The 14,532-nt window shown below is 44.2% G+C and overlaps 1 protein-coding gene and 1 long non-coding RNA gene across 4 annotated transcripts in view; one reads left to right on the top strand and one right to left on the bottom strand.

Annotated features, from left to right (window-relative positions):
* TMEM86A (transmembrane protein 86A) overlaps positions 1–14,532 on the bottom strand; it is a 165,577-nt gene that overhangs the window by 29,596 nt on the left and 121,449 nt on the right. The window lies entirely within an intron of this gene.
* Positions 12,654–14,532, top strand: part of LOC141092280 (uncharacterized) — a 36,507-nt gene continuing 34,628 nt past the window's right edge. The window contains exon 1 of the long non-coding RNA XR_012232748.1: positions 12,654–12,820. This is a non-coding gene — a long non-coding RNA (uncharacterized lncRNA). The remainder of the gene's footprint in view (positions 12,821–14,532) is intronic.

The following is a 14,532-nucleotide window of genomic DNA, read 5'->3' as shown; positions in this document are numbered from 1 at the left end:
GTCATGTTCTGTACAGCCATATCATATCGGTATGATTTTACGTGTAGTTTTAACCCTTTCTTCTCTTTCCTTTCCTAGGTTTGCTGATGTTTGCCATCACTCACATCCTATATTCCTCTGCATTCGGAATGAAGCCGCTGGACCTCCGGACCGGTGCCGTGATGGCCTTTGTATCCAGCCTTTTATACTCTCTATTGTACTCTTACCTCTCAGGTCCATTCACCTACTTGGTGGCAGTCTATACAGCTCTCATCGCCTTCATGGCCTGGCGTGCCGTTGCCGGCATGCAACTGTGCAATGACTTATGGACATGGACCAAACTATCGGGATGCATTGGTTCCATGCTCTTCATAGTGTCCGACCTGACGATTGCGGTCAATAAATTCTGCTTCCCTGTCCCTTGCTCCAGAACCATCATAATGGCGACATATTACGCCGCCCAGATGCTGATTTCCCTCTCGGCCGTGGAGTGCAGGGACGAAGACGATTATAGGAAGAAGTAAAGTGACTTATCGACTAACTTGGAAAAATGGGTACATTTCACCCCCGGGAGTTAAATTAGTCTCCGATGCATTGATTGTGATTTTGCTTCTTTGAAGCAGTGACGTCTGCTTTGCTGGTTGCCCTTTAAATATGGTTTTATGGTCAATGTGGCTGCAATGACAATAGCCAGTGGTGGTTCACGAGAAGGTTCCCGCTCTTCTTTGCATTGTTTGAGGCTGGGTTTACGCTTCTCAACACTGTGTCCCGTATTTCATGCACATCTTATACCGTATAATATGTATTCCAGAGGGCGCCGCGTCCAGGACACCCCCCTCGCTGTGTACAGGATTTACCCGCTGTATATTTATACTGGATAAGTATTGATCTGACTCTTCGGTCAGTCCTGGTTAGGTCCTAGCTTGTGACTGGTCTGCTCTCTGCACTATGACCACCACATAGAACAATCTGTTTTTTTAATGTCAGCACGGGCTACAATACAGCCAGCACACGTGCACGTAACACACACTGATGTCACCCATGTGACACGCATTGGCGCCGGGAAAGAAGCGTTAATGTAAGCGCTGTTCCCCGAGGCGGGTTCAGAACACGGCTCTCATCATTCTCCCCTGCTTGTGCCAATCGCTGGCAGAGAATGATGAGAGCCGTGTTCAGCACCCGATGTCGGGGAACACCACTTACTGTAACACTTCTTCCCCTGCGCCGATGCGTGTGGTACTGATGCGGCCCACACATGCCACACGTGTGCAACAAGTATTACACACAAAGACACTAACATCTAAGGTACCGGAAATATCAGGATGTGTAAAAGAGGCCTTACAGTGGGTTTATATGTTTGGCAGCTGTCACACACTAAAAGACGCTTTTTATTGCAAAAAATAATTTTTGCATCACCACATTTTAAGAGCTATAATTTTTCCATACTTTGGCCCACAGAGTCATGTGAGGTCTTGTTGTTTGTGGGACGAGTTGATGTTATTGGTACCACTTTCGGGCACATGACATTTTTTGATCGCTTTTTATTCAGATTTTTGGGACACAAAATGAATAAAAACCAGCAATTTTTTTTTTTGAGGGGGGGGGGTGCGTTTACACCGTTCCGCGTGTGGTAAAATTGATAAAGAAGCTTTATTTTTCGGGTCAGTACGATTACAGCGATACCTCATTTATGTAATTTTTTTAATGTTTTGGTGCTTTTATACAATAAAAACAATTTTATATAAAAATAATTTTTTTCATCGGTTTATTCTGAGAGCTATAACTTATTTTTACGGTGATGGAGCTGTATCATGGCTTGTTTTTTCGCAGGACAAGATGACGTTTTCAGCGGTATCTCGTTTATTTATATCTGTTTTTTTGATCGCGTGTTATTCCACTTTTTGCTCAGCGGTATGATGATATAGGATTGTTTTTTGACTTGTTTTTTTATGGTGTTCACTAAAGGTGTTAACTGGTGGGACAGCTTTATAGGTTGGGTGATTACGGACGCGGCGATATCAAATATGTGTACTTTTATTGTTTCAATTTTTTTTTAAATATTTATTTAATGATAGAATAAATACTGATTTTATATATATATATATATATATATATATATATATATATATATATATATATATTTTTACAATCATTATTATTTTTTTTTTTTAACTTCATTCTATGTTTTACAATTTGTCCCACTATGGGACACTCATTTTTTGCAGGATGATGGCTTCTATAGCATGCAGATGCCTTTATCGGCGGGTTTGAAAATGATGTTGGGATCTTGACGGAGAGCTTCCAATGCCTGGAAGTCTACTGTATCAAGATTGGGGGAAACGTGCAGATCCCCTCTCTCAATGTCCTGGCGTAATTTTAGAAATGCCTTATCAATAAGATTCGACCGCATGCGAGCCCAGTGGCGGTCGATGGGTGCTCTTGTTACAGAGCCCTAAACGATCAATCGAAATGGGACACAGGGTAGTGGGTTGAGGAGGGAGCATCTCCTTGTCTTTCTTAGCGAAATGTACCAAAAGTCTTATGCGGCGATAAAAATCGCTGTAGATCCATGTCCATCTGAAAGGTACTAAATCTGAATGAGGGGCAATAAGATAAGCCCTTCTGCAGAAGATTGTTCTCTGCAATGCTGAGAGATCTGGAGGAAATATTAACAACTAGGAACTCCATACCTGAGATCTCGTTATCCTGTGAGTATCTGAACCTCTTCCTCCGTTGGCTGCGGCGGATCCTCTTCTGCGTTGGTCTAAAAAAATACGATGATCGGTATTCTCTTCTATCCGTTTCAGAGCCTTATGTAGAAGGATCGTTTGAAGACTGTTGTTCAAACCTGGAGGGGTTGGAACGAGAAGTAATATTATAGCGCCAATGGTACACCCTATTGTTATTATAGTCCTCCGTGCCTCTTTGAAACTTAATCCTCTTCCTCTGTTCAGTATTCAGTTTGTGTTGATCAATAATCCCGTTAAGTTTGTCTTTTAAAGAATTGAATTCTTCAGTTGTGCTGGAAGAAGCCAATTGTGACTCAATGTTTTTTATAGTGTCACGGCTAGTATTGATGGATGCCTGTAGGTGTTCCACGGTAAGAGTCATTAAGTCAAAAGGAGCATTTATTTAATATTTGCTCAAATTTCTGACAAAAGTCTGAAGAATCACTAAAAAGGGTGGGTCGTAACGGGACCCTGAGTCCTCTCGGAATGCGTTGGACACAAATCTAGACGTTTCAGCTATACCAATAAGCCTTCATCAGTATACTGCAGAATTGATAAGAATACATGTGGTACAAGTCAGATGCTACATTTAATACAATGAAAAAAATGAAACATCCAACAACACAAGAAAAAAACTTCAGTAGGTGCATAAGTGACCAGAGGGACGGGTTGAGGTATTGGGGAGTGTGACTCATAAAGGAAAGAGGACCAATGTAAGAAAAAACAGAAAAAAGAAAAAAAGTAAGAAGACCTACCCAGACTGCTAATGTACAATGGACTGCTGTATATCTACAGTAGGAAAAAGATATAGGTATGTTGTAATTATACCTAGAAAATGTGGATGAAACTCATTGATATTTGGTTTATATCTACTCACTATGAAATAAAGCCACTATCGGGACAAAATTAAATAGAGGTAATGTCATCCGTCTTGAAGATATTGGTATAAGGACCTGGGTCACAAAGAATATATCAAAAAAATGAGATCATGTCTAAATAATGAACTGATATAAAATATAATACGGGACTAACCTGTTTAAAGTTAGTGAGGAGAGATAACGGGTTAATATCCCATAGAAAAACTCACTTGAATGGTCTGATGATGACAGAAAAAAACTAATGAGTTCAGAAATTACTAAAATAAAAGGTGCAACACCTCCAAATTTACTCACTTAATATAGTGTTCGACTTCGTCTAGGAATAACTAGGAAGTCAGGTCTTGGCTTTCACGCTGTGAAAACGGCCGTATCTAAAAGATAGTAGCATAGGGAGTGAAGCCGCTTTTGTAAACTTAAATGTGTATAAAAGGAAGTAGAGAGAAGATAGCCTACCGTTGGTGGGTGGCGGCGTTATATGCCCTGGAGAATGCGGTATCCACTGCTTGTGTCATGGGTATCCATGGCTAATACCCATGTGTTATTAGTAGGCGGGACTAGCGCTGAAATGACTGGGCCGCGTTACCGGAAGTGACGCTTACGTCCGCGTCATCATCCAGTCAATCTTGTGTGAGTGTCGGGGGCGTGTTATGGGAGGTGGCGCCAGAGCACGCGTCATCCTCCTATAGGTCTATATAGTGGGATGGAAGTTGTCGCTCCTGGTGACCAGACCTTGTCACCGGAAGTGACACTGGGGTGAGCGCTGTCAATAGGAACGCTTATCTGGCAAAAATAAAAAAATACTTCTAACCGGAGTGGCATTAAATAACATATCAAATAAACCCGGACGTGACGCTGGAGTCAGCTCTGTAAATAGAAATGCCCATCTGCCCAAGAAAAACACTTATAACCGGGTGGCAACATATCAATTATACCCGTTCTATCTGTATACTTCAAGTGAGTTTTTCTATGGGATATTAACCCGTTATCTCTGCTCACTAACTTTAAACAGGTTAGTCCCGTATTATATTTTATATCAGTTCATTATTTAGACATGATATCATTTTTTTGATATATTCTTTGTGACCCAAGTCCTTATACCAATATCTTCAAGACGGATGACATTACCTCTATTTAATTTTGTCCCGATAGTGGCTTTATTTCATAGTGAGTAGATATACACCAAATATCAATGAGTTTCATCCACATTTTCTAAGTATAATTACAACATACCCATATCTTTTTCCTACTGTAGAAATACAGCAGTCCATTGTACATGAGCAGTCTGGGTAGGTCTTCTTACTTTTTTCTTCTTTTTTCTGTTTTTTCTTACATTGGTCCTCTTTCCTTTAGGAGTCACACTCCCCAATACCTCAACCCGTCCCTCTGTTCACTTATGCACCTACGGAAGTTTTTTTCTTGTGTTGTTGGAGGTTTCATTTTTTTCATTGTATTAAATGTAGCATCTGACTTGTACCACATGTATTCTTATCAATTCTGCAGTATACTGATGAAGGCTTATTGGTATAGCCGAAACGTCTAGATTTGTGACAGCAAATAAAATCCTTCACTATGCAACAAGTTGAGTGCCAAAAATTTTAATTATTATCTATTTATTCAGAAGTGGGCGGAGGTGACCATAAAGAATGGAGAACAGACCCTGATGACGCAAGGGACAGAGAGGCAAGTAAGCTGACAGTGGAGCGTGATTTTTATGTATTGGAAGGCCAGGGCACACAAGGCCCGATGAACTCAGCCACGACTACGGCCCTGGCTGACCTCTACAACTTCATTGTCGATTTTTTCATAGATATTCTCCTATTGACTTCTGGTGTTCTCACTGCATCTTGAGCCATCACTGATCCGAGTAAGTTGAAGTCATTTACAACTTACAACTCCTCATTGTCCATCTCAAATGTGTCCTGATCCTACCTGGCTGTAATCAATATCTTTGTCCTCTTTGTGTTGAATAGCAGTCCGATGTTTGCGTTTTCCATCTTGACACTCCGAAATAAGTCCCTTATTCCATCTACGCGTCTTACTAGGAATGTTGTGTCATCTGCGTATTTAAGATTGTTAAGAATTCATCCAGCAATTTTGATTCCTTTTTCTTTATTGGAAAGTCCAGCCTTTCTGAAAATGGCTTGTGCATAAAAATTGAAGCGAAATGGTGACATGATGCAGCCTTGTCTGATGCCTCGCTGTACTTTGAACCACGTTGTGTCACAATGTTCCATTAGGACTATTGCTTCTTGGTCGATGTAACGGTTCCTAATGAGGCTGATCAGATTATTCGGCACACCCATATCCTTCATGGCTTTCCAAAGTTTCTAGTGATCAACACACAGTCAAAGGCTTTGCAGTAAAAATAGAACTTGATGTATTCATTGGCCTTTTCCATTACCCATATAATGTTAGCAATTACATCTCTTGTTCCTCTGCCTTTTTTGAATCCTGTTTGTGCCTCTGGCATCTCTTTGTCACAGGAAGACTGTAGCCATCTTTGTAGGATCTTCAGTTGTATTTTGCTGGCATGAGGTATGAGCACAACAGTGCGATAGTTTCCACAGTCGGCATCTCGCCAATTCGGAACAGGAATAAAAAGAGATCTTGTCCAGTCCTTGGGCCATTTACCAGTTGTCCCTATCTGTTGACACAGGCACACATCCAAAGACTCCAAATCAATGTCACAGTACATCATATGGAGAAGAGTCTTTATTGAATTCAGGTTTGTCATTCAATCCCTTAATCCTCGGAGTGGTGAGGAGCACAGGGCAGAAAAGTCACAAACACTCTGCTGACTCCGTAACTGCAGAGTCCAGACCTCCTCTGGTATAACATCAGCACAAAGCCGTGCATCACCAAAAGCACAATGCTGAGCGTCGGATAGTGATGTAAAATTGCCATCACTAGACTCTGGAGACTTGTCCTGTACAGTAAGGCTACTTTCACACTTGCGTTTTTTTGCGCTGCGCACCGTGCGCAGTGCAAACGCACATAGAAAACGCATCATGAGTTTGTGTGCGGTTTTTTGTGCGTTTTTATGCGCATACGTCCGCATTACCATGCGCACCCATAGACTAAAATGGGTGTTTGGCTGTAAAAAAAAAAAAAAGCGTTGCGTGCGCATGCGTTTTTGGGGGCAAGTCGGACGCACAAAAATGCAACAGGATGCATTTTGTGCACCCGAGCGCACACTACAAAAAAACGCATGCGCAAAAAAAAGCGTACAAACACATGTGTATGCGCACCTATGTAAAAGATAGGGGAAAAAAACGCAAGTGTGAAACCAGCCTAACAAATCGCACTTCTCTATCTGCGTCTGATGGAGCAGTCTGGGTTTGGTAATTCCAGGAGGACATTACCCTCCTGACTCCATTGTGCCCCCTGTACAGTTTGGTGGAGGATAATGATATGGGCTGTTATCAGGGCTCGGCCTCTTAGGGCCCCGTCACACATAGCGACTCACCAGCGATCCCGACAACGATATCAATGTGTCAGGATCGCTGGTGAGTCGCTACATGATCGCTGGTGAGCTGTCACACAGGCAGCTTCACCAGCGATCAGCACCAGCGACGCCGAGCGCAGAGCCTGGACCTCAGACCCATCCAAGAACGGAGCTTGTGTCTCCGGCCTCCCCAAACATCAGGGTCTGACCAAAATACTTCCCAATAGAGCAGGAACCAACTCCATGTTAATGTCTATGGATGTAGAATGGGAGGTCAGAAAAGTTCCTGGAAGAGGGATGTGGAGGGACACATAATTTTCACCATATACTGTAGCTGTTACAGTGATTATTCAATCAATGCCGTTTTACACTTCTCCCCTCCCCCATTAGACCGCTGACACGTGCAGTAGGAATATTCAGTCACTTCCTCTATATTACCAGTAACAGCACAGAAATTGCAGCAGCTGAATTCCGGAGCTAAAAAAACCCAACAACCCACAAAGCTGCTGCAGTTCCCCATGTCCAGTATTATAGGGCCTGGTGCCTCCGTAATTAGCCGCATCTCAGGACACAGGACTGTAACCTCCTCCTAAAGTTGCATCCAATCTAAAATACTAGGGAAGAGCTCACCTGCGTCCATCTGCAGAAGCACAGGCTGATATCTGTCTCACTGAGCAGACTGGTAAAGTTTATACACCCCCAAAATATCAAATCCAATCTCTAACTAAATGGCTACAGGAGCATCTCTCGCTCCATGGAGGATGAGACAAGTCCTTGCACTACAGTGGCAGCTCATGTATTTGAATTGGAACTGTGTAATACTTTTCCTTCACCAGTGGAGGCGCTGCAAGGAAACTGTAATGCTGTAGATAAGCCCCCGATGTAACCTGAAAGAGAAGAAAAACAAGTTAGATTATACTCACCGGGGGGACGGTCCGATCCGATGGGCGTCGCGGTCCGGTCTGGCGCCTCCCATCTTCATACGATACTGTCCTCCTTCTTACTTCTGCCGTGGCTCCTGCGCAGGCGTACTATATCTGCCCTGTTGAGGGCAGAGCAGAGTACTGCAGTGCGCAGGCACCGGGAAAGATCAGAGAGATACGGCACCTGCGCACTGCAGTACTTTACTCTGCCCTCAACAGTGCAGATAAAGTACGCCTGCGCTGGAGCCGCAGCAGAAGTAACGCGGTGGACGGCATCGCTAGAAGATGGAAGGCGCCGGACCGGACCCCCCGGAGAGTATAATCTAACTATTTTTTCTTATCTTTCAGGTTACATCGGGGGCTTGTCTACAGCATTACAGAATGCTGTAGACAAGCCCCTGATGGCTGTGGCCACATCTTATATGCCAAAAATGGGGTGACAGATTCCCTCTAAAGAACCCCAACATCCAATGCACTGGTCCCACTAGGGCTAGCAGTGGGCAATGAATTGTATCAAATCTGAGTATATTACATTTGTTTGTTGCGGTTTTGTTTTACAGATTTTAGCAGCTAGAAAATTATTCATTACATATTGAAAAATTGTGGAATATTCGAATATACTCAGTGCTTCCATTTTTTAATTCTTTGCATGCTCTCAATAAATAAATATATATTTTCTCCTGGCCCGATATATACAAACCCAAAGTGTCCGATGAATCACTTGCTTTTTTAACTTTAAGTCACTTTTCTTTTTCTGTTGTTGACGTTGCTTGGAACAAATTCTTCAAAATTGTGGAAGCGGTTCATAATTGTGTGTAAAGTCAAAATGGATTTTTGGTCGGTATCACTTTTTGCTCAAAAGGATGCATGATTTGCAAAAATGATGTAACTGAGTAAAAATATTTCAGCTGTACATAATATCACTCCATGGAAGGACTGGAATACACTTGCACAAAAACGAATGTTTAATGTGTAAAGAATAGCAAGAAGTTCTGGTGGTGATGATCCGGCCCCCGCAGAGCCCTGGTCTCACATCATCCCGTCTGTCTGAGATCACATGAAGAGACAGAAGGATTTGTACAAGTGAAATCTACAGAAGATCTGGGGTCAGGTCTCCAAGAACCTCCTGCCGAGTTCCTTCAAAAACTGTGTGCACATGTAACAGAGAAGTGATGAAGGTAAACGGTTGATCACCAAATATTGGTGAAGGTAAACGGTTGATCACCAAATATTGGTGAAGGTAAACGGTTGATCACCAAATATTGGTGAAGGTAAATGGTTGATCACCAAATATTGCGATTTAAATTTTTATTTTCTTCATTCACTTTGCATTTTGTTACTTGATAAAAATAGACCATTAACACTTCTATTTTTGGAAGCTTCTTACAGTACAGCATTTTGTTTATTTGGTAACTACCCAAATTAATAAAATATAATTTTCATTCCAAACATTTGTCACTTTGCAATAAAAAAAAGAAAAAGGATCAGAAAGTTGTAAAGATCCTAAAATTGTGCCAATAAAAAACTTGAAAACTAGAGCTCATACAGCAAATAATAAATCCAGATATGAACATCTCTATCGATGGAAAAATAAAAGATATAGCTCTTGGAAGGCAAGAAGAAAAAATCGAAAGCAAAGGAGGTGCCCACTGGGACTGTCGCCAAAGTGCCCAGATATACCTGGAGCTGGCCCTGGGGGACATGACGTGCCAATGGCACATACCAGCTTTGCCCACATAACAGACACAAATCTCTCCAGCAATAGGATGAGTCATTACAGTCACTTGTATCATTAGACCGAGTATTAAGGGGCTACAGCTCGCTACAGCTCGCAGACATTATCCCCCGTCTGATACCCATAATCTGAACCTGACATAGGAAAATCACATCCGGATAACGGATGGATTTATAGGGTTGTTTAAGGCTTCTTAAAGGGAAAGAGTCATCATACCAGATTGTGCTGTACATTGCCAGTGACAGCGGCTGTGATTGCCCTTTATTTTATAATCCTCCTGTGCGGCATGCGGTTATCTACTGTCTGTAATGGCATTAGTCATAAAGTAAATCACATCATTGGTCGGAGTCTTTACCACCACAGGACGGGATGTTTATAATGGCGTCTAGATGGACAGTTCTGTGTCCGTTATCCCTCATTAACTTTATAACACACCTCAATGGAAAATTACTATATAAAAAAAACTACCAACCCATCTGACCTCACAGTGTGGCGCCCCCTGTCCTTCCTTCTGTACATTCTGATATCACAGTGCAGTGCTCCCTACCCTCCCTTCTGTACACAGACCTCACAGTGTGGCGCCCCCTACCCTTCCTTCTGTACATTCTGATATCACATTGCGGCGCACCCCGCCCTCCTTTTTGTACACTGTGACTTCACAGTGCAGCGCCCCCTACCCTCCCTTCTATACACCGACCTCATAGTGCAGCACCCCTACCCTCCCTTCTGTACACGGACATCACAGTGCGGTGCCCCCTACTCTCCCTTCTGTACACTGACCTCACAGTGCGGCACCCCCTACCCTGCCTTCTGTACATGGACCTCACAGTGCAGCGCCCCTACCCTCCCTTCTGTACATGGACCTCACAGTGCGGCGCCCCCTACTCTGCCTTCTGTACACTGACCTCACAGTGCGGCGCCCCCTACCCTTCCTTCTGTACACTGACCTCACAGTGCGGTGCCCCCTTCCCTCCCTTCTGTATACTCTGATCTCACAGTGCGGCGCCCCCTACCCTCCCTTCTGTATACTCTGATCTCACAGTGCAGCGCTCCCTACCCTCCTTTCTGTACACTGACCTCATAGTGCAGCGCCCACTACCCTTCCTTCTGTACACTGACCTCTCAGTGCGGCTCCCCCTACCCTCCCTTCTGTATACTCTGCTCTCACAGTGCGGCGCCCCCTACCCTCCCTTCTGTATACTCTGACCTCACAGTGCGGCGCCCCCTACCCTCCCTTCTGTATACTCTGATCTCACAGTGCAGCGCCCCCTACCCTCCCTTCTGTATACTCTGATCTCACAGTGCAGCGCCCCCTACCCTCCCTTCTGTATACTCTGACCTCACAGTGCAGCGCCCCACCTTCCCTTCTGTATACTCTGACCTCACAGTGCGGCGCCCCCTACCCTTCCTTCTGTATACTGACCTCACAGTGCAGCGCCCCCTATCCTCCTTTCTGTACACTGACCTCACAGTGCAGCGCCCCCTACCCTCCCTTCTGTACATGGACCTCACAGTGCAGCGCCCCCTACCCTTCCTTCTGTACACTGACCTCTCAGTGAGGCTCCCCCTACCCTCCCTTCTGTATATTCTGACCTCAAAGTGCGGGGCCCCCTACCCTCCCTTCTGTATACTCTGATCTCACAGTGCAGCGCCCCCTACCCTCCCTTCTGTATACTCTGATCTCACAGTGCAGCGCCCCCTACCCTCCCTTCTGTATACTCTGACCTCACAGTGCAGCGCCCCTACCTTCCCTTCTGTATACTCTGACCTCACAGTGCGGCGCCCCCTACCCTCCCTTCTGTATACTCTTACCTCACAGTGCAGCGCCCCTACCTTCCCTTCTGTATACTCTGATCTCACAGTGCAGCGCCCCCTACCCTCCCTTCTGTATACTCTGACCTCACAGTGCAGCGCCCCTACCTTCCCTTCTGTATACTCTGACCTCACAGTGCGGCGCCCCCTACCCTCCCTTCTGTACACTCTGATCTCACAGTGCAGCGCCCCCTACCCTCCCTTCTGTATACTCTGACCTCACAGTGCAGCGCCCCTACCTTCCCTTCTGTATACTCTGATCTCACAGTCCGGCGCCCCCTACCCTCCCTTCTGTATACTCTGACCTCACAGTGCAGCGCCCCTACCTTCCCTTCTGTATACTCTGACCTCACAGTGCAGCGCCCCCTACCCTCCCTTCTGTATACTCTGATCTCACAATGTGGCGCCCCCTACCCTCCCTTCTGTATACTCTGATCTCACAATGTGGCGCCCCCTACCCTCCCTTCTGTACAGCTGCTCCCCTGCAAAGCAGCCATTCTGAATCGATGAGAAACAAAGATATGTCATTTACATTTTTGCTATAAATGAAATTCTGAAGCATAACCTCACTCATATTATATGACCCAGCTGCTGCAGAACCTCATAATAAACTAAAGAGCTGCTGCAGTACTTCATAGTATATGGTCTAACTGCTGCACAACCTCATAATACATTACCCAGCTTCTACAGAACATTATAATATGCATCTCAGCTGCTGCAGAACCTCATTCATATCTGTTTTGGATCCAGTTCCAAAACTGATGCAACCACACAGCATAAAATTGGCATTACAGGGTGGTAGAGTGTAAAGAATACGTGCCTCCGCTGCTCTTCTATAACCCTCACTGGAAATAGGAGCATCTCCCAAGCAGAGCAATCATAGGACAGTACTGAAAATATCAAGAGATTTTAATGTAAATGTCCCAAAATTCACTTAGTAAATCTGGTGGATCAGATGATTAGTATATAGGCGATGATTAGGACCTTCTGCCCAAGCTTCAGCATCAGCTATTGCTATTTAATTACCGTAAATCATAAAACCTTTTTAGTGTCAAATAATAGAAAAGGCCAGGAAATAGCTGTTTCCTAATATCCTGCTGCCGACATCCCTCTATGCAGAAACTGAAGCACCTACAATAATAATCACAAGCCCGGAGAAAGGAAGGCGAGCTGAAAATCTGACCAGTAATGCTTCATCCAGAATGAATAAACAGACAGTAATGTACCCGCTATACTGTGTATAACCCCATAAGGAGTCCGGCCAGACAGAACTGCAAGGATACATCCGACAGAAAGCGACTGCACTGCGGAACAGGACAGTAAGTGTTTCCATACTGTGAGTCGCAGAAGTAGATTAGAGGTGTTGGGTGAGAAGTTTTGTACCATAAATATATTTATTACCCTTCTACACGACAGATAACTGCTGACCGCTGTGAGACCACCAATCCCAAGAACAGAGCTCTGCAGACCCCCGCCTGTTCAAATTCCACTCAAGTCACTGTCTATGGGACTTTCGGAAATAACAGAGTGCTTTATTCGGCTTTTTCTGGCAGTCCCACAAAAAATGTGACTCAGGATCACTGGGGTCTCTGCGATCAGCAAGTTAGTGCGTGTTTAGTTTACTGAATGATTTATTTATTATCTAAATACATAAAGGATAAAAATGGTGTGGGGTCCCCCTTATTTTTAATACCCAGCTGAGGGAAAGCAGACAGCTTGGGGATGGTGCTATTATTCTGGGAATAGTCCAATGAACCTTCCCAGGTTATTAATTCTGACGGTTAAGGCTGTGAATTTACTGTAGCCAGCTAATGAACTGTCGGGTTTCCTATGAAGATGGGTGCGTAAAAATCAGACAGCACTCGCAGCCATTGACTTGTACTGGCGAGTCACGTCCGATATGCGCGGCTACTCGCAGCACGCTAAGATTTTTTTTATTAGTTTGATCCGAGCGGAGAAAAAAAATGGTAGTTGAGCACTGAATCAGTGAACAACATTAGTCAGAGTGCAATTCGATTTCTTACCGGATTGTACACGATTTATACACAGATGAGTATGAGGCCTGCAAGTAAGACTCCGCTACAACAGCCGGGATCAGAGAAAACTCTAATTCCAGCAGTTTAACCTCTGAAATGCAACAGTTACTAGTGACCGCTGCATCTAAGCAGTTAGAGGGACGAGGCTCCATCTGCCACCTCATCAGTGCCCCTGTAGCATGATTGTGGGTGCTTATGTTTTGAGGGGTTTTCTTTTTGCAGCTGGTGGTGTAAGGCTAGTTTCACATTTGCATCTTTGTGTGCAGTGCATCGTGCACAAGTAGAAACGCATGCAAAAACGCGCATGCGTTTGCGTTTTTTATACGCATGCGTTCTCTAGGTGTCACATTTCACAGGAGGAAAATACTTGAAAAATCCTTGAAACAGACTCCAACAATAGGACACCAGTGGGCATGTGTCATGGGAAGGGGGTGGTTTAAACCAGTGTCTAGACATGTTTACTAAAAAACATATGCGTACGCAAACGCAGGCGTACGCATGTCCATGCCCACGCCTGCGTTCCCATGGACTGTAAGGCGTTGTTTGACGCATTCTGTGCGCAAGCGTACGCATGTGGTTTTTTAATGCCTTTGGGCGGACCAAAAAATGCAACATGTTGTGTCCGGCGCGTCTAGGCGCACACCTGGTAAAAACGCATGCGCACGAAAACGCAGACGAACGCATGCAAATGCAAGACCATGTGTACGCCATGTTAAACATAGGTACGCATGACGCATGGATGCGTGCCACGCGCTGCGCACAAAAACGCTAATGTGAAACCAGCCTAATAAAGCCCACAGGTCTGCAAACTTAGTAAAAATAGTGGTTTTTGGAATTCTTTAATTCAAAAACAAATACCGTAATAACGTAAATAATTCTGAACCCCTGAAATAGAAATGGAGGCGACTAAAGACCTTGATTTTCTCTGCAGGATTTCAGATAAACATTCCAAAAGAAAACTAACTAATTTCTGAGTTTAGCATCACTTAAAAAAA

Source organism: Dendrobates tinctorius, unplaced genomic scaffold (assembly GCF_039654945.1).
Source record: "Dendrobates tinctorius isolate UK_male_01 unplaced genomic scaffold, ASM3965494v1 ptg000059l, whole genome shotgun sequence".
Lineage (NCBI taxonomy): Eukaryota > Metazoa > Chordata > Amphibia > Anura > Dendrobatidae > Dendrobates > Dendrobates tinctorius.
This window is presented reverse-complemented; position numbering and strand designations above follow the sequence as displayed.